Genomic DNA, 20,375 nt, shown 5'->3' on the forward strand with positions numbered 1-20,375 from the left:
ATTACTTTAACAGTACATAAACTTGATATTAAATTTTTCATTTTAACCAATTGCCAATAAATGTATTTACATATAACTAGCCTTAGGAGGAAAAATAGAAATTTACAAGGCTGAGAACTATATACTTTCCCTAGAATTGGTCAATCAGTGGTGAAGTGGGTGGGAGTAAAAGGGAGATTTGGGGAAATTATATGTTGTTTTTCTAGGCATGATCTTACCTTTTCTAATTGAAATGCTGGCACTGCTATCTTTTTATCCTTACAGTAAAGTACTCTGTGATTAAATAGAGAGAGATTTGGAAAACTAGAAGAGCAGATGAAAGAAAAATAGCTAGGAGACTTCCAGAGGAAAATTGCAAAATCCAGGTCATCTGATATATTATAGGAACACTAATGACATTTTCAGATATTAGTTGTAAGGCCAGAAAGCAAACTAACAACAAACAAATAAAAAAAGGCTAAATAACCACAACAGAGTTAAAAAAAATTTTTCTAGGCTATGTTTTCTTTCTCTCTCCCATAACATACAAAGTAAATATTAAATTTTTTTTTTGACTACGTGGTAAATACAGTTTTCAAATCTTTATTATTTATCTTAGAAGACATGTATACATAAGAACTTAGTTTACTGTCCTTGTTATGCTTGGGCACAAGTAGAAATATTGTGAAGTTTATGGAGTTTTATTGTGACTATAATTGGTAATTTGTATTTGTATCAGTTAATATTGATAATTTGACTTAAACTATGTAATTGACTATATCTCTGTCATCTCAATAGAGACATCATTGATTCTTATAATGAACTGTGGGCAATCACAAGCATCTTTTGACACATATACCATAGTAACAGAGTTGTGTTGAAATTGCCTAAGCTTTCTTTTACTATATTTTTATATTAGTCACATAACCTAGTCTGGCCAAGGAGCCTGCCGATGTGGGTAGAAACTGTTCTGGTACTATAATTGTGATTAGGGTATGCCAAAAAGAAAAAAAAAAAAAGAAAAGAAAAAAGGCAGCCAGTATGCCATAATCCCAAAACACACACCCCACATATGAAGCTGGCCTCCCCCAGCCAGTTTAGAGCTTGCCTAACCAGACAATCAGCCAATCAGCAACACTCCCTTTGCTTTTGTAGTCTGATGGAGCAGAGGCAGTAATCTTCAGTCACTGAAAACCGCTACTGTTTCTTCTTCTTCAATTTCACCCCACAACGCTAGGTTCTGTGCTGAATTAATTGGGTTCCTTGCTTGGCAGTAAAACTTTCCCACTCAACACTAAATCTCTGGTCTTTTATCTTTACGTTTTCTTGAGTAGCAGAATAATATCTTTCAAAGATCTCTGAAAAGGGCACTAAATCTCAAGGCTTTGGTAAAGGCTGAAGAGATGACTGTGAGGAATATGCAATTCCTTAAAAGTACTCAGGACAGCACCCAGTACCTTTTAAATTGCTTAATAACTGCTAGCCACTGTTAGCTCAAATGTCATTATCATTCTGGAGTAATTCCCACATTCTTCTAACTGATCAGTTTCTTTTAATAGAGTATTAAGTTTTAAGAAACTTATTTGTGCTAAGAATTTAGGGGAACACCAAGATTGATCATGAGTATTCTTCTACATGCCATGTACAACTGATTTTAACCCCTGCAATGGTTTGTCTTTGCAAGCAGTTCTCTCTAGATAATCGACACAAACTGAAAAAATTATCATTAGGCTTACAGAGTAAACTGGCTTCCCTAGAGTCAGTATTATAAAAAATAAAACATAGGAGGTAATTGTGCTAAAAATGGCTAGCAGTTATTAAGCAGCTTAACAGTCGCTAGGCACTGTCCTAAGCATTTCACATAGTTACCTTGCCTAATGGGCAAAATGCCTACATAACATAAGTTAAGGTTCTCATAAAAGTCATTATATAAAGCCAATAATGCAAATTTCCTGTCATCACCCTATTTTCCCAAACAGTTTAAAAAGGTACATGGTACAAGCAAGATTTATGAAATGCCATATTTTATACTGGCATTGAGGATGATGATGATAAATGTCATTGGCAAAGCTTTTTCGTTAACATACTTGTTGACAGTTCTATTTATTTTTCGAATACATATTAATTATCTACATAAGCCAGGCTCCATGCATAGAACTTTGAACCAGACAGACATGGTCTCTATCCTACTAAAACTTTTCTGGCCAAAAACAGAACACAGGGATGGCGTTAAGAGACGAACACACGAGGTGTGGAAATATATCTAGGGCGGGAGGAACTACCTCAACTTCGGAGTCAGAAAAGATCGACATCAGAAAGATGCCTTTAAACAGAAAATTAAAAGACAGAAGGAATTGAATACAAGGATAAAAAGGAAAGTGTTTAGACTGAATTGGAGACTCAGACAGGAACCAGAATGTGGAGGACTTCTGGGGTTATCAGGTAAAGATTTTGAGAATTTATCCTAGAGAATGCAGAAATGAAACAACCTTGATATGGTAATAAGTAACAAGAATAATTATTCAGCCTTAGTGAACCAGCAGAGATTCCACAATGTTGGCATGGGTACCAAGAGGGAAAACCTGGATTCAAAAACCCACATTCTAAAGCTCAGACTCTGACCATCATCTCCTGCTATGACCACTCTCCTGATTAGATCTTCCTCTTCCAACCACAATTTTAAAGTATAGAGGCTTTAAAAAATTAAATCAGCAGCTCTCATTTTAGGTTTTCCATTTCTAATGCTTCTTATAGAGTTCTGTTTTCATAAGTTTGAATACCTCAATCTTTAGGTTTCTCAAGTGAAAATCTTATAGCAGGAAATTCCACTTTCTATACCAGTTATCAGTCCCTTATTTGATCATGTTCTTGTTCAGGGTTTGGAAAACTCTTTGTAAAGGTCCAATAGTAAATGTTTTAGTCACTGTCATCCATATTATTTCTGTTGCAATTCTCATCTCATGCTATAACAGCAGAAACTGCCTTAAACAATATGCAAATAAATGGCTGTGGCCCTGTACCAATAAAAATATTCACAAAAACAAGCACTGAATTTCGCTATTAGGTTGCAAACTTCTATTCTTGATTAACTTATCTGTGCTCAGGCTAAGTAGATTCTCTCAATATGCTGCTTTTCAGAGCACAATTTTGTGCAACATATCCTATCAGGGAGACCATATTCCAGACCTCATTGCTCTTCTATCATTTACCCCAAAAGGAGTCACCTGCTAGTGTTATAGATAGTAGATTAGTATTCAAGGACAGGATAGAGTCCAAGTTATTATGGAATTGACTGTGCTTTTACATTATCACTCATACGAAACCCCCAAATTTCTATTTCATCAAGAATTTGTGCAGATTCTCTACCTAGTGTTGATTTTTTTTACTTTTGGTTTTAGCTTCAGCTTTCCATGCCAAAGTCATTTCTGAACTCTAGTTCCCATGGTTTCTCAATCTTCTGCAATTGAGGCTATTGCCTATGGCTGGTTGAATAAAGTACTATCTTTACTTGCTCTTTTCACAAAGATAATATATAAATTTGTATTCAATATTTATATATTGTAATATATAAACATATATTTTATGTTATATATTACTATAGTATATTAACATATTGTTATGTATAAATATATTTAATTATATACATATATATATACATATATTTCTGTATTTTGACCTAAGTTGGCAAATAGTCTCCTTTGGAATTTTGAAATTCTTATTGTCTGTTACTTTTTTTAGTTCTATGTATGAAACATCTCTTAATTTGATTGCATTTTGATTAAGCTCTGGCTTCCCAGAACTATACAAATGTCACTGTACCCCAGGATGCATCAGCATCCTAGAACCCCTGTGCCATACAGTAGACTACAGCCAAAATGTCTCTAATGAAGTTGAAAAGTCAGCATCTTAGATGAGAGTTTTGGGGAAGATTGTTAACCTTCTTTTACTAGTTAGTAATATTTTATATGAGGGGTCAGCAAATATGGCCAGTGGGCCAAATCCTGTCTGCTACTTATTTTGTAAATAGTTTTACCTGAAAGCAGCCTTCACATTTAACTGGTATTTAATTGCCTATGGCTGCTATTATTCCAGAAGGAATCAATTCAGTACTTGAGTCAAGTAGTTGAGAAACAATATAAACTTTTCAACCTTCATAGAATAAAAATTCCTATCTGACCTCTTACAGAAAATAATTGCTTATTTATTCTTTTAAAAATTTTTTTAGAAAGAGAGAAATCAGTTAGTTGTTCTACTTATTTATGCATTCATTGGTTGATTCTTGTATGTGCCCTGACGGGGAATCAACCTGCAACCTTGGCATATTGGGGTGACACTATAACCAACTGAGCTATCTGACCAAAGCCTGCCTGTCTACTCTTTATATTAAATCTTTCCTGTTCAAATTAAACTGACTTCTGTCTCCGACTGGTAAAAAATTTGTTTCAAAAATAGACCTAGGAGACAGACTTCCAAAGATGAGCTGTTTTAGATTGGTTTGGTCTAACTCTTGGGTTTGCAAGTTGGAAATGTGCAGTAAAATCCATAAAAGGTAGCACCATCACAATGAACGGGCTATCCATATGCAGTGATGCTGCACAGATAGTGCCAGCCAAACAGTTAATGACTAATCTTGAAGACCATACATTGTGCGTACTTGTTAGGATCATTTGGTTCTGTTCTATTTTCTCCATATTAATAACCAAATTAAACTTAAAATACAATAATCTGATAAGGAGTTTTGTGATTACCGTGGAATAGAATGGGGGACCGGTGTCAAGAAAGAACATAAATCAAATAAATACACTATTATTTCCATGTGGAGAAAAACTGTATGCTACCTGACATCTTTTTTAAATCTGTAGTGTTCATCATGAAGCTAGAAAAATAATGTTCTCATACTATGGATAATCTTCACTCTCAGGATATAGACACTAATACATAATTACTGTGTATTCTAATCTCATTTAATTCTCAAAACAACCTTGAAATGGATAGATATCATTCTAATTTTATATAAAAGGAAACTGTGATAAATTATATAACCAGAAAATGTTAGAATCAGGACTGAATTCATTGCCTTTGACTAAAGATTAGAATTTTATTTACTACTAGAGTGTTGTTTTCCATATTTCTTTTGATCAGTTTTTCCATTAGGCACTAATAGGTGCTGATAATAAAGAGTGCTATGTAAATTCATTTTCTAAAATAAACACTACTATATTTTGTATAAAAATAAGCCACTTTAAAGGAAAGTTATTAATGGTTTCAGATCACAAGAAGTACTAGGTTCAAAGAAATAAATTTAGTGTCAACTAATATTTTTAAGAAGCATTAAATGGGTTCCTTAGAATGTTGAGGTTAATGTAAAATTGTGAACCATAAATAATGGAATATATTTTCTATGCTATCGGGCAGTTTACAATCTGGTAATAATGGGGATATTTTCCAACAACAACAACAACCAATTCTATGATTCTCCAAACAGCAATCTGGGGCTCAACAATCAATTGAGGGTTCCCAGGAATCCCTCCTCAGATTCAATAATTTACTATCAAACTCATATAACTCAGAAAAATGCTTACTTACATTTACCTATTTATTATAAAGGGTGCAACTCAAAAGCAGCCAGATGGAAGACATGGGTAGGGAAGGGTATGAGAGAGCAAGTGAGGAGCTCCATGTTTTCCTTGGGCACATCACTCTCCCACTACCTCTAGAGTCCACCAACTGAGAAGCTATTTAAACCTCCTTACTCAAGAATTTTTATAATGCTTAATATCCAGCCTTCCCCCACCCCTGCACAAGACTATCAAGGGACTCCACTCTAAATCAAATTATTAACATCAATATAGGTGGTATCTAAAGAAGTTCATTATGAATAAGAAAAGGCATTATCACTAGGAAAATTCCAAGGGTTTTAGGAGTTCTTTGACAAGAACTAGAGCAGAGACCAAGTTTGGATTATACCAAATTGCTTATGTGTTTTGTATCTAGCATCATCAATGTAGTGACTATTTTGATAAGTTTTAAATATCCCAGTAGCAAATTCAGTATCCTGAGCTTAAAGAACATTTGATTGTCAGGATAATAACTTAGTAACAAAAAAATCTAAAACTATGTTATTAAGTTAATGATGATACATTAAACAACAAATATTGTAACTAGACAGACAAAAGTGAAGGAGTGTGGGGAGGGGAGTAAAGGAAGTCAAATATATGGTGACAAACAATGATTTGACTTTGAGTGATGGGCACACAATGCAATGAATAATTCACATATAGATATATATACATACTTCAAACTTATGTGTTCCTATGGAAAACTATCACCCCATTGAATTTTGTTTCTAAATAAAAATTGGTTAAAAAATAAAAATTATGAAAAGGCAAAAATATACTGCTATTAATTTGTTTCTGACCTCACCTTCTAGATCTTAATATTTTAATTTTTTTGTTCATTGAACTTTTAAAATAATTTTAGTGGCATCCCCCACTAAAATAGCCTTATCTCCTATCTCTAAGTTATTGAGTTTATCCCAACTACACTCTACAAAAGAGACAACCCCGTCACAAAAACACAAGGCCCCTTTGAGTATTTTTAACTAATAGGTCAATATAAGCCAGAAAAAGAGTCTCAAATATATATTTGAAAAATGTATTATCAAAAAATATATGTCTGACATACAGTAAAAGTCCATAAGTGCAAAGGATGAACAAATTTTTATATTCATAAGAAAAACAACCAGTCATATTTTTATTAAAAGACACTTTGTTTTTATTTGGTATATATATTCAGTTAATAAGGGCTGTAATTATTAACTCAGACATTTTCTATGAAATAAAATGTCATAGAATAATGTATATTGTTGAATGGAAAAGGAAAAAATGGTCAAGTGTTCAACACAGTGGTACGCTTACATGCTTCTGATAACTATAATAATTTGCTAATTGACTTCTTCCCCCATCTCACATGAGGGTGCTAATTAAAATAAGCTACAATTTTGCTACACAGTCTTTACCATCAGAGCAGATGATGTTTGAGTTTATGGCCAGTTTTCTCAATGTGTTGCCCAATTAACCTCAATGGGAATGAGTCACAGCAAATCCCTGAGGTTCTTTGAGAAAGGAAAAGCCAGACAGGCTACTGCAGGGGAAAGAGTTTTACTATATTCCAAAGCTTATATGTGGACTACTCTGGTATCAATGGAAACATTTAACTTTTCAGATAAAAACTTCTTAGGTTTCTTTGTAGCTATCACTGAGGTAAAAAAGATGAACCATAACTGAGACAAAGGAAAATTGGGTACAGTCCTCATGGGATCTGATTCCACTAAGAGGCTGAAAAAATGTTTACAATTCCATGCAAACTGAAGAGAATTTAAAGTGCTCAAATTAGAGAAATGTGTAACACTTCCTAGGGAAATGGATTGTGCTATCAGATAAAAGAGTAAATCTTGTATCAAACTCAAATACTTGTTTAATTTCTTAATATATTTGATATTACACAGAACAGAATACATCTGTGATTCCAGTCATCAAAATTAGCTTAATTACTAATATTAATACAAAAATTTGACTAACACTGACTATGAAGTAAAATAACAGACATTTATTTATAAAACATTTATTTATAAAAAATTTTTATCATAGTGTAATATCAATAAGATAGATTCATATAGTCCATTAACCTGAAGTGAAGAGAATATTTTGCTATTCTACATTAAATTCTAAATTATTAAAATCCTTATGAAAATTATGAATATTAGCCAATTATGGAGTGTTCATTTGCTCAACAAATAGTATTGGAAATTATTTTGATGGGTCCAACAACAAATTGTTTATTCCAGGACAGAGAGAAAACAGGAATATATAATTTATTTTTAGAGTCCAACTTTAACTTCATATGAAACCAAATTACAAATAGAAATTTTAAAAATCCTATTAAACAATATCACCTGTGAACATAAATACAAATATTCAAAGTAATAAAGATATCAAATAAATTCAGTAGCCTTAAAATAATTATATATGTTGACTAATCAGTTTAATTCTAATATTTAAAAAAGGTTAATTTAAAAAATCTCACTGTTATTCACCGTATTAATCACACTGGAAATATATCTATTAAAAAACTTCTTCCCTCAGATACTACTATCAAAATTATAATAATATCTCATATCCAGTTAAAAGAAATATTTTCTATAACTGTTAGCATTAATCAACTTTTAGCTAGCTAGAGCAAGAAGGTAACTCCTTAAATTTTTTTAAGGAAATGATCCAAGAACTTTATCTCACTCATAATAAAACCTCTGAAGCACTCACATTACCTTGGAAACAAGAAAAGGATGCCCCCTTTATAGTTTGTACTCAGCAGTGTCTTGTAAGATCTCATCTTAATAAAGTAAGAAATAAAAGTCACACATATGTGTAATCATGCACACAAATAATTTTCAGAAAATATTTTATTCCAATGATCAATATTATTAACTGTGACAGAAAGGATTTATGAGAGTTCTATAAGATATCCAGGATCAGAACACAACAATTTTCATACATGTGCCAACTATAATCAATAGTTGTGGGAAGAAGAAAGACTATTCATAATAGCGAGTGGTGATTTTTAGCTTTTCACTCTATGTTTGTATGTACACTGTTAGTTTTAGTTTTGAAATGTATATATATGTGTGTGTATTATTCATAAAAGAAGTCAATCTGGCTGCTGTGTGGAGGGCAAGAAATAAGGAGGGAAAAATGAAGACAAAGAAAGTGTTAGATGGTTGGTTAGAAGCTCATGCATTTGGACCAAAGTGAAGACATAAAGAGAGAAAGAGACACGTGAGTGTGTTTTATTTTCAAATTAGAATTGACATCTTATAGAAATGATAAGCATGAATAAATTACTAAAGATAACTGACATATTGGAAAGGAAACAACTTTACTGACGTAAAGGTATCAGATAAGCAGCTGAGTGAAGAATCATGATGCACTAATTAATATTTGAGAGCAGTATTAAATATTTGAGAGCAGTTGGCATACAGACTGAATACAGAGCACAGAAGGACTAGCAATATACATGGGTTATGTAACTCTTCCTTTTGTGATATGTAGAAAGTAAGAAGGAGATTTGTGTTGTTTCAGCAATGTATGTCCCCAGAGAAGCCATAGAGTTGTAGATTACAACAGATGCTAACAGGTTTGAAGTACAGGTTTGGGAGACAGACAGACCTCTGTTTCAATACTAATTAACAGCTAGGTGAGTGACTTGGAGCAAGTTATTTAAACTCTCTAAACATCTCTAAACATCTATTTCTTCATTTTTAATTAGAAAAATTATGCTGTACCTTCTTTGTATTAGGCTTCTTGGGAAAATTGCTAAATATAATATATAAAAAAGGCAAATTACAGTCACTAACACATAGTTACTACTTATGATTTCATAAAAGTTCTCTGTGTTAGAATGATACAGGAAATCCACAACTAGTTGAAATCACTGTTCGTTAAACCATCAGTTGGGTGGTATACATCAAACTATATGAATAACTGCTGTTAAATGATTTTAGACTAAATCAAAAGTGTGGAATAGTGTTTAGTAAGCCCAAAAACTTACTTTTCCATAATTAAAGACAGTATATCATAAAACAATTAAACATCTATTTCTAGGTGAGAGCCTGATAAGTTTATTAAGCATCCTAGGATTTACTTAAAAATATAAAAATCAAAAAAAGAATTTTTTTTTTCTATTTAAATATAAACTTGGTTACTCTTTGTAGGAAAATTTCAGTCAGTCAGTCATAGTATCTTCTTTATGTTAGCTAAACTGATTACTTCTCTTGATAATTCATTTCAAAATCAGTAAATTTCCTCTGGAGAAATAAAGGATCAGAGAGAAGGTAATGAGAAACACCACTATTACTCTGAAAAAAAGATATGAACTTCTCTATCACAGCCTTCCTTCTGCCCAAATCTAAATTTGTTTGAAATGTTACTACAAATGTTCTTAACTCAAATTAAGATATTTGTATAACCTCTTACTTATTAATCTGATGTCACACGGGGGTCTTCCTTAAGGATGTTTCATACAAAAGGACATTTCCAATCATTCATTCCCTCATTCATTTGGTTGGTTTCTATTTCAAATAATTTTGAATTTTCAGTTTTATTTTTCTGCTTCTCAAATTCCATTAATTTTTGGTATAGATTTACAATGTGTATGTTTTTATATTCTTAGTAAATAAGTCTACTAGTTTAACAATGATCGATATTATGTGTCATACATGTATTCTTTTGCCACATACTGTTGCAGGACTATACATAATCATCTTATGGATCTCATTTTATTATGAATATTTTGCAGATGAGGAAGTTACTTCTTCAAGGAAGTTCAAGTCAGGCGTTCCTTTTTTTTTTAATTTTTAATAATGTTAATGGGATGACATTAATAATTCAGGGTACATATATTCAAAGAAAACATGTCTAGGTTATCTTGTCATTAAATTATGTTGCATACCCCTCGCCCAGAGTCAGATTGTCCTCCATCACCCTCTATCTAGTTTTCTCTGTGCCCCTCCCCCTCCCCCTAAATCTCTCCCTCCCACCCTCCTGCGTCCTCCCTCCCCCCATCCCTGGTAACCACCACACTCTTGTCCATGTCTCTTAGTTTCGTTCTTATGTTCCACCAATGTATGAAATCATGTAGTTCTTGTTTTTTTCTGATTTACTTATTTCACTCCGTATAATGTTATCAAGATCCCACCATTTTGCTATAAATGATCTAATGTCATCATTTCTTATGGCTGAGTAGTATTCCATAGTGTATATGTGCCACATCTTCTTTATCCAATCTTCTATTGAAGGGCTTTTTGGTTGTTTCCATGTCTTAGCCACTGTGAACAGTGCTGCAATGAACATGGGGCTACATGTGTCTTTACGTATCAATGATTCTGAGGTTTTGGGGTATATACCCAGTAGAGGGATTGCTGGGTCATAAGGTAGTTCTATTTGCAGTTTTTTGAGGAACCACCATACTTTCCTCCATAGTGGTTGTACTACTTTACATTCCCACCAACAGTGTATGAGGGTTCCTTTTTCTCCACAGCCTCTTCAACATTTGCTATTACCCGTCTTGTTGATAATAGCTAATCTAACAGGGGTGAGGTGGTATCTCATTGTAGTTTTGATTTGCATTTCTCTAATAACTAATGAAGCTGAGCATCTTTTCATATATCTGTTGGCCATTTGTATTTCTTCCTGGGAGAAGTGTCTGTTCATGTCCTCTTCCCATTTTTTTATTGGATTGTTTGTTTGTTTGTTGTTGAGTTTTATGAGTTCTTTGTAAATTTTGGATATTAGGCCCTTATCTGAGCTGTCGTTTGAAAATATCAGGTCCCATTTAGTTTGCTGTCTGTTTATTTTTATATCAGTTTCTCTTGCTGAGCAAAACCTTTTTAATCTGATGTACTCCCATTCATTTATCTTTGCCTTCACTTCTCTTGCCATTGGAGTCAAGTTCATAAAATGTTCTTTAAAACCCAGATCCATGAGTTTAGTACCTATGTCTTCTTCTATGTACTTTATTGTTTCAGATCTTATATTTAGGTCTTTGATCCATTTTGACTTAATTTTAGTACACGGGGACAGGCTGTAGTCGAGTTTCATTCTTTTGCATGTGGCTTTCCAGTTTTCCCAACACCATTTGTTGAAGAGGATTTCTTTTCTCCATTTTGTGTTGTTGGCCCCTTTATCAAAGATTATTTGACCATATATATGTGGTTTTATTTCTGGGCTTTCTATTCTGTTCCATTGGTCTGAGTGTCTATTTTTTTGCCAATACCATGCAGCTTTGATTATTGTGGCCCTATAATATAGTTTAAAGTCAGGTATTTTAATGCCCCCAGCTTCATTCTTTTTCCTTAGGATTCCTTTGGCTATTCAGGGTTTTTTATACTTCCATATAAATCTGATGATTTTTTGTTCCATTTCTTTAAAAAATGTCATAGGAATTTTGATGGGAATTGCATTAAATTTATATATTACTTTGGGTAATATGGCCATTTTAATTATATTTATTCTTCCTATCCAAGAACAAGGAATATTTTTCCATCTCATTGTGTCTTTTTCTATTTCTCTTAGCAATGCCTTGTAGTTTTCTTTATATAGGTCCTTTACATTCTTTGTTATGTTTATTCCTAGGTATTTTTTGTTGTTGTTGCAATCATGAAGGGGATTATTTCTTTGAGTTCGTTTTCTAATATTTCATTGTTGGCATATAGAAAGGCTATGGACTTCTGTATGTTAATTTTGTATCCTGCGACCTTACTGTATTGGTTTATTGTTTCTAGTAATCTTTTTGTGGAGTCCTTCGGGTTTTCGATGTATAGGATCATATCATCAGCAAAAAGTGATACCTTTACTTCTTCTTTTCCGATATGGATGCCTTTTATTTCTTTGTCTTGTCTGATTGCTCTGGCCAGAACTTCTAGCACCACGTTAAATAAGAGTGGAGAGAGTGGACACCCTTGTCGTGTTCCTGATTTAAGGTAGAAAGTCCTCAGTTTTACGCCATTTAATATGATGTTGGCTGATGGTTTATCATATATGGCCTTTATTATGTTGAGATATTTTTCTTCTATACCCATTTTGTTGAGAGTCTTAAACATAAAATTGTGTTGTATTTTATCGAAAGCCTTTTCTGCATCTATTGATAAGATCATGTGGTTTTTGTTCTTTGTTTTGTTGATATGGTGTATTACATTAACTGTTTTACGTATGTTGAACCATCCTTGAGATTCTGGGATGAATCCCACTTGATCATGATGTATTATTTTTTTAATATGTTGTTGTATTCGATTTGCCAGTATTTTGTTTAGTATTTTAGCATCTGTATTCATTAGAGATATTGGTCTGTAGTTTTCTTTTTTTGTGCCATCCTTGCCAGGTTTTGGAATGAGGGTTATGTTGGCCTCATAAAATGTGTTTGGAAGTATTGCTTCTTCTTCAATTTTTTGGAAGACTTTGAGTAGAATAGGAACCAAGTCTTCTTTGAATGTTTGATAGAATTCACTAGTATAACCATCTGGACCTGGACTTTTATTTTTGGGGAGGTTTTTAATAGTTTTTTCTATTTCCTCCCTGCTGATTGGTCTGTTTAGGCTTTCTGCTTCTTCATGACTCAGTTTAGGAAGGTTGTATTGTTCTAGGAATTTATCCATTTCTTCTAGATTGTTGTATTTGGAGGCATATAGTTTTTCATACTATTCTACAATAATTCTTTGTATATCTATGATGTCTGTGGTGATCTCTCCTCTTTCATTTTGGATTTTATTTATTTGAGTCCTGTGCCTTTTTTCCTTGGTGAGTCTTGCCAAGGGTTTGTCGATTTTGTTGATCTTTTCAAAGAACCAGCTCCTTGTTTTATTGATTTTTTCTATAGTTTTTCTGTTCTCTATTTCATTTATTTCTGCTCTGATTTTTATTATCTCCTTTCTTCGGCTGGTTTTGGGTTGTCTTTGTTCTTCTTTTTCTAGTTCCTTAAGGTGTGAAGTTAAGTGGTTTACTTCGGCTCTCTCTTGTTTGTTCATATAGGCCTGAAGTGATATGAGCTTTCCTCTTATTACTTCTTTTGCTGCATCCCAGAGATTCTGCTATGTCGTATTTTCATTTTCATTTGTCTGTATATATCTTTTGATTTCTGCGCTTATTTCTTCTTTGACCCATTCATTTTTTAGAAGTATGTTGTTTAGTTTCCACAATTTTGTGAGTTTTCCCCCTCCTTTTTACAGTTGAATTCTAGTTTCAAGGCTTTATGATCAGAAAATATGCTTGGCACAATTTCAATTTTTCTAAATTTGCTGATATTGTCTTTGTGGCCCAACATATGGTCAATTCTTGAGAATGTTCCATGTACACTAGAGAAAAATGTATACTCTGTCGCTTTGGGATGAAGTGTCCTGTAGATGTCTATCATATCCAGTTGTTCTAGTATTTCATTTAAGGCCACTATATCTTTATTGATTCTCTGTTTGGATGACCGATCTAGAGCCGTCAGCGGTGTATTGAGGTCTCCAAGTATGATTGTATTTTTGTCAGTTTTTGTTTTAAGGTCAATAAGTAGCTGTCTTATATATTTTGGTGCTCCTTGGTTTGGTGCATATATATTAAGGATTGTTATGTCTTCTTGATTCAGTGTCCCCTTAATCATTATGAAATGACCATTTTTGTCTCTGAGTACTTTTTCTGTCTTGTAGTCAGCATTATTAGATATGAGTATTGATACGCCTGCTTTTTTTTGGGTGTTGTTTGCTTGGAGTATTGTTTTCCAGCCTTTCACTTTGAATTTGTTTTTATCCTTGTTGCTTAGATGAGTTTCTTGTAGGCAGCATATAGTTGGATTTTCTTTTTTAATCCATTCTGCTACTCTGTCTTTTTATTGGTAAGTTTAATCCATTTACATTTAGTGTAATTATTGACACTTGTGGGTTCCCTATTGCCATTTTATAAATTGCTTTCTGTTAGTTTTGTATCTTGTTTGATTCTTCTCCTTTGTTTTTCTATCGTTTGTTTTTGTTTGTTTGTATTCCATACTTCTTTCCTCTGTTGCTACCTTTTTTAAGTCAAGTGTTTTTGTGGTGGTTTTTTCAAAGGTGGTTACCATTAAGTAATGAAAAGGGTACCTACCATATTCATTGTAGTACCCTTTCTTGTGAGTATTTCTGCGCTTCATCGTCCTTTGTTACTGTTAATCTTCATCCTTTCTCCCCTTTTTTTTTCTTTTGTTGTCACAGTTTAAGTTTGGTTTTATTGTGTTCTTGGTGGAGCTGTTACTTGTGGTGTTGTTTTCTTTTGTTCTTTGAATATGGTTGGAAAACCCCCTTTAGTATTTCCTGGAGTGGGGGCTTTCTGATGATAAATTCTCTCATCTTTTCTGTATTTGTGAATATTTTTATATCTCCTTCGTTCTTGAAGGATAGCTTTGATGGGTATAGTATTCTTGGCTGAAAGTTCCTCTCTTTCAGGGCTTTAAATATTGGGGTCCACTCTCTTCTAGCTTGTAGAGTTTCTGCTGAGAAATCTGATGATAATCTAATAGGCCTTCCTTTATATGTTGTATTCTTCTTTTCCCTGGCTGCCTTGAGAATTTTTTCTTTGTCATTGGTTTGTGTCATCTTTATTATGATGTGCCTTGGAGTGGGTTTGTTGTGGTTAAGAAAACTCGGTGTTCTGTTTGCTTCTTGAATTTGAGGCTTTAATTCTTCCCACAGGCTTGGGAAGTTCTCATCTATTATTTGTTTGAGTATATTCTCCATTCCATTTTCTTTCTCTTCTCCCTCTGATATACCTATTATTCTTATGTTATTCTTTATGATGGAGTCGGACAATTCCTGTAGGGCTTTCTCGTTTTTTATTATTTTTGAGTCTCTTTCTTCTTCTCTCTGTTGTGCCTCAAGTTGTTTGTCTTCTATTTCACTGATCCTGTCTTCTATCTGGGCTGTTCTATTAGCTAAGCTTGTTACCTCATTTTCAGCTCTTGAATTGACTTTTTCATTTCTGTTTGATTTGTTTTTATAGTTTCAATTTCCTTGGTAATATATTCTTTGTGATCGTTGAGGTGTTTTCTGATTTCCCTAAATTGCCTTTCTGTGTTTTCTTGTATATCTCTGAATATTTTTAAGATTTCTATTTTAAATTCTCTGTCATTTGGCTCCAAGGCTTCCAATATGTTAAATCTTTTCTCCATAGATTTTTCCACATCTATTTGTGTTACCTCTCTGTCTTTTGTATCCATGATGTTCGATTTCCTTTTTCTTATTGGTATCTGAAGGTGGTCTTGATGATAGTGTTAATTAGAATTAATAAAAAATAAAAAGGAAAAAAAAAGAAAAAAGGAAAACACTCCACAAAAAAAAGTAATAATTTAATTATTTCCCCCCTTTTTTCTTTCTTCTCTTCCCCTCCTCTCACATTTTAGGGAAATATCGTGATGACCTGTGAATTATATTATGCTAAATGGAACAAAAACTGCCTATAATGGAGGGCCTGATTTGGGGTGAAGAGTTCAAGGGGCAAAAAAGGGAGTAGGGACCTACTAAATACAAAAAAAAAAGGGGGGGGAGAAAATCTTAGACAAGCATAAAATGATTTGCTTGTAAGTGATGGTCAACTAAGAGATATAATGAGAGGGATGAGAGGGAAACAGAAAAAAGGAGAGAAAAAACAATAATTAAAGAAGAAAAAAATAAAAATAAAAATAATAAGAAAAAATCTGTTGTATTAAGTGGAGCGAAGACTAAATACAATGGAGACTTTGGGTTGGGAGGAATGCTAGTGAGTTAAAAAGCAATGTAAAAAGTGCCCAAAATGCCACAAAAACAAACAAATAAAGGAAAACCAAGAACAAAAGCAGAAGAAGAAAAAAAAGAACAACAACAAAAAAATAACCCCCACAAAAACTTGAGTCCCAAATTAAATAATTTGTTCGTGATTGAGGCTTAAATGGGAGGAAAAGTAAAAGGAGAAAAGAAGAAATGAATAGAAAGGAAAAAATAAGAGTAAGAGAGAAACGAAGGAAGAAAAAAAGGAAAGGAAAAAAAAAACAAAAGGGGAGAGAGTGAGAGTTAAGGGTTTTGGAGTGTTACCCTAAAGGAGAGTTAGGATGAAGAAAAGAAATAAAATGTAACACTCATGGGTAGTGTAGTTCAAGAAAAGGGTAGCATAAGATGAGCAGAGAGTAAAAGGACCAAGGTGGAAGAAATAGAAATAATAATAAAGGCAATAAGATAGAAGAAAGAAACAACAACAACAAAGAATTAGTGGAACAAGTTATAAAGTCTGTGGATTTTTCTTGATTTTGAGAGGTTAACTTCTTCTTTTTCTTTTCTCTCCCTCTTCCTGGTCGGTGACTCTGTACCCCAGGTTCTGCCCCTGTGTCACTCTTAGGTAGGAATTTGCAGTTGATGGGATTCTATGGCAATGTCATATAATTGGCTTTAGTCTCACTGGTAGTCAAGGCTTGTTGGTGTTTGCAGAGTCCAACAATGAGAGAGTTTGCTTTCCTGGAGTCTCTATCCTAGTCTTCCCTTCCTGAATTAGCAGCCTGGTGATCCAGCTATGAGGCTGCCACTGCTTCTGTCTGGGGAGTAAGAGGCTCAAAGAGGTGGGAAATCCCCACTCTATCCTCACTCAGCGCAAGGCTCTGGGTAAGGCTCTGGCAGTCAGAGCCTCCAGCGTAATCAGGTGGGGCTGGGAGTCAATTGTTGTCAAGGTGACTGTTCAGCGCCTATCATTCAGTTGGACCACTCAACCCAGGCTTTCCACACTTGGTAGCCTGTTTTGGCTGGGAAGAAGAAGCACTAGTCGCTGTTTGCTTTATGGATTTTAATATCTGCCAAGTCCCTCTTGTTAGGTATATCCCTGAATATGGAGGCTCTGTCAATCAGAAGTTGCCCCCGCCCCTTTAGCGAAAGGCACTGAAAAATATCACACCTCTTGTCTTGGATGCTGAACTGGGAGAGATCTTATCAATTAGAGCCCCGTGGGTGCGTAGATTTTGTGGGTTAAGCTAATTTCAGTGATTGGATCCGCAGCTATGCTCCAGAAAGTATTTCAGGCTGCCTGCGCGCCCCTCCCCCCAACGCTTGATTGTTAGCTTGAGGTGCCCCGCCCACGGAGAGAATCTCCTGCCTAGGAAAGACAGCCTTGGTGCCCCTCCCGGACCGTGACTCGGGGCGCGTGCGCACGCGGTTTCTCGGCCATGCCGGGGACCGCGGCATGGGGCGCGCGCACGGTTTCTCAGCACGCCAGTGGACGGGGACCGCGGCACGGGGTGCGCGCGGGTTTCTCCGCATGCCAGTGGCCGGGGACCGCGGCACGGGGCGCGCTCGCGGTTTCTCAGCACGCCAGTGGACAGTACTCTCTGGACCGCGGCGCGGCGCAGTTTTTCATCACGCCAGTGGTCTGACCGCGGCACGGGGGGGGGGTAGCACGCAGTTTCTCAGGGTATGCTGGGGCCGCCACCAGTGCCCAGGCTGCCGTCCCCGAGTGTGGGCGGGCAGCTGCATGTGTGGGTTGACTCACCACAGGTGTACTCCCTCCTCGGTAACAGTCCTTTTGCTTTCAGTGTGTGTGTGGAACTCCGGAATGCTCTGAGGATAAATTTTTCTGTTTCTAGTTGATAAATTTGTTGAGATTTGAGGGAGATCTGTCGGACGCGCTGCTAACGGCGCCATTTCTGTGACGTCACTCCACGCGTTCCCTTTTTTAACTCCAAAAATTATTTTTTTTAAAAACCCCATGTTGCCCTGGCCGGTTGGCTCAGCGGTAGAGCGTCGACCTGGCGTGCGGGGGACCCGGGTTCGATTCCCGGCCAGGGCACATAGGAGAGGCGCCCATTTGCTTCTCCACCCCCCCTCCTTCCTCTCTGTCTCTCTCTTCCCCTCCTGCAGCCAAGGCTCCATTGGAGCAAAGATAGCCTGGGCACTGGGGATGGCTCCTTGGCCTCTGCCCCAGGCGCTAGAGTGGCTCTGGTCTCAGCAGAGCGATGCCCCCTGGTGGGCAGAGCATCACCCCTGGTGGGCATGCCGGGTGGATCCCGGTCGGGCGCATGCGAGAGTCTGTCTGACTGTCTCTCCCTGTTTCCAGCTTCAGAAAAATACAAAAAAAATAAAAATAAAAAATTAAAAAATAAAAAGCCTCATGTTGGAGTGACGTCAGAGAAATGGCAGAGTGAGAGACAAACCTGGTCTCTCCCCTTGAAATTTCAACAAATTCAACAACTAAACACAAAGAAAAAAACCAAAAAAAACCTTAGGAGCACCTGAAGTTTACACACACCAGACAAAGGTATGATTGGGTAAAAATGTGGCTGAATATATAAGACAGAGGACAGGGCATTTCGTTTTCTGCACTGATCTGAGGTAGGGGCACTTTTGTTTGGAACCAGGTGACTCAGCTAGAGGGGAAGAAGCTGAGTTAGGGGAGGCACCCAAACAAAAGAAAGAACATAGGGACTCTGCCTGAGATCGGGGATGCGGGGTGCTCACACAGGCAGTGAGATCCACCTAAAATTACCTGCACAGGGTGCCCACATAGGCCGGCACCAGCATCTTTGTACATTCCCAGCTCCACAATCACCAGTGATAAACTAGCAGCTCCATCTAGCATCACTAGCACAGAGAGCAAGCAGACGTGCATGCCGCGGAAGTGCTTAGTCTGAGATTAACATCATTGGGCACCTGGGTGAGCACCAGCATTTTTGGGAACTCACAGCTCCACAATCCCCAGCACAGAGCACTCACAGGGACCGGAGGTGTAGCCCAAGATTATCAACGCTGGGCACCTGTGTGGGCACTGGTGTCTTTGGGCATTCCCGGCTCTATGATCTCCAGCGCTCAGCATGCACAATGGTCAAGAGTCAAGACCCTTGGCCTGAGACTTCCCACGCTGGGCGCCTTAATGGTGGCTGCAACCATCTGTGTGCATTGCTGCAGTTAAGGAAACTGGACACACACGGGGCCTGTCATGGGCTACCAAGCAGTGCAAGCAGGAAAAGCCCATGGAAATTTAAACCAGGGCTGAGGCATGGTAGATATGCTTGCTGGCCCATAAAATTTTCCCTGTGTGTAACAGAAAGGAACTTGATCCTTGGTCAGTGCCCTGCTCTTCCTGCTCATGCTGGCGGATCTGGGTGCCATTGCCTTGCCAAGAATTATGCTTTGAGTAGCACTGGAGGGGGGACCTGGCTGTGCATAGACTCCTTTGCTGCGAGGACAGTAGTTGAGGTGGACCCCACAGCTAAGTCTCCAGGCTGTTAGCTCCAGTGTGAGCGATGTGCAGAAAGGAGGCTGGAGACTGAAACTGACACTGATAAAGCCAGATAATTGCAAAGACCTAACAAGACCCACCTGCCAATGGGACTGAGGTCAAGCCTACATCATTGCCACAGCGACACACCAGCAGACCTCTGTCCAAGAGCCCCACAGAGGCAAAACACATAGTGCAGCACCACCTGCTGAAAAAAAAGGAAGAAGCTACCTCTCAAAACAAGAAAAAAAAATTTTTCTTAATGCATTTTTGTCATATTTACTTTTTTCCTTTTTCCTTTTTTACTATTTTCCTCTTGAACTACATTATCCATAGTTGTTACATTATCCATTCTTGTTTTTTTATGAGGGTTTCATTTCAGAAACCTTTACCTCTGTTTCTTTTTTCTTTCTCTTTGTTTTGTATTTTGTTTTTTGTTCTTTCTTTCTCTTTATTCTCCCTTCTCATTTCTTCTCCTTTATCTTTCTTCTTCTTTTTCTTCTTTTTTTATGCTCTCATTCAATCATCCCTTATCATCAAATTATATTTTGGACTCGCATTTTTGGTGGGGGCATTTTGCTTTTTTATTACTTCATTTTTTGG

The sequence above is a fragment of the Saccopteryx bilineata genome, chromosome 3, assembly GCF_036850765.1.
Source record: "Saccopteryx bilineata isolate mSacBil1 chromosome 3, mSacBil1_pri_phased_curated, whole genome shotgun sequence".
NCBI classification, from domain to species: Eukaryota; Metazoa; Chordata; class Mammalia; order Chiroptera; family Emballonuridae; genus Saccopteryx; species Saccopteryx bilineata.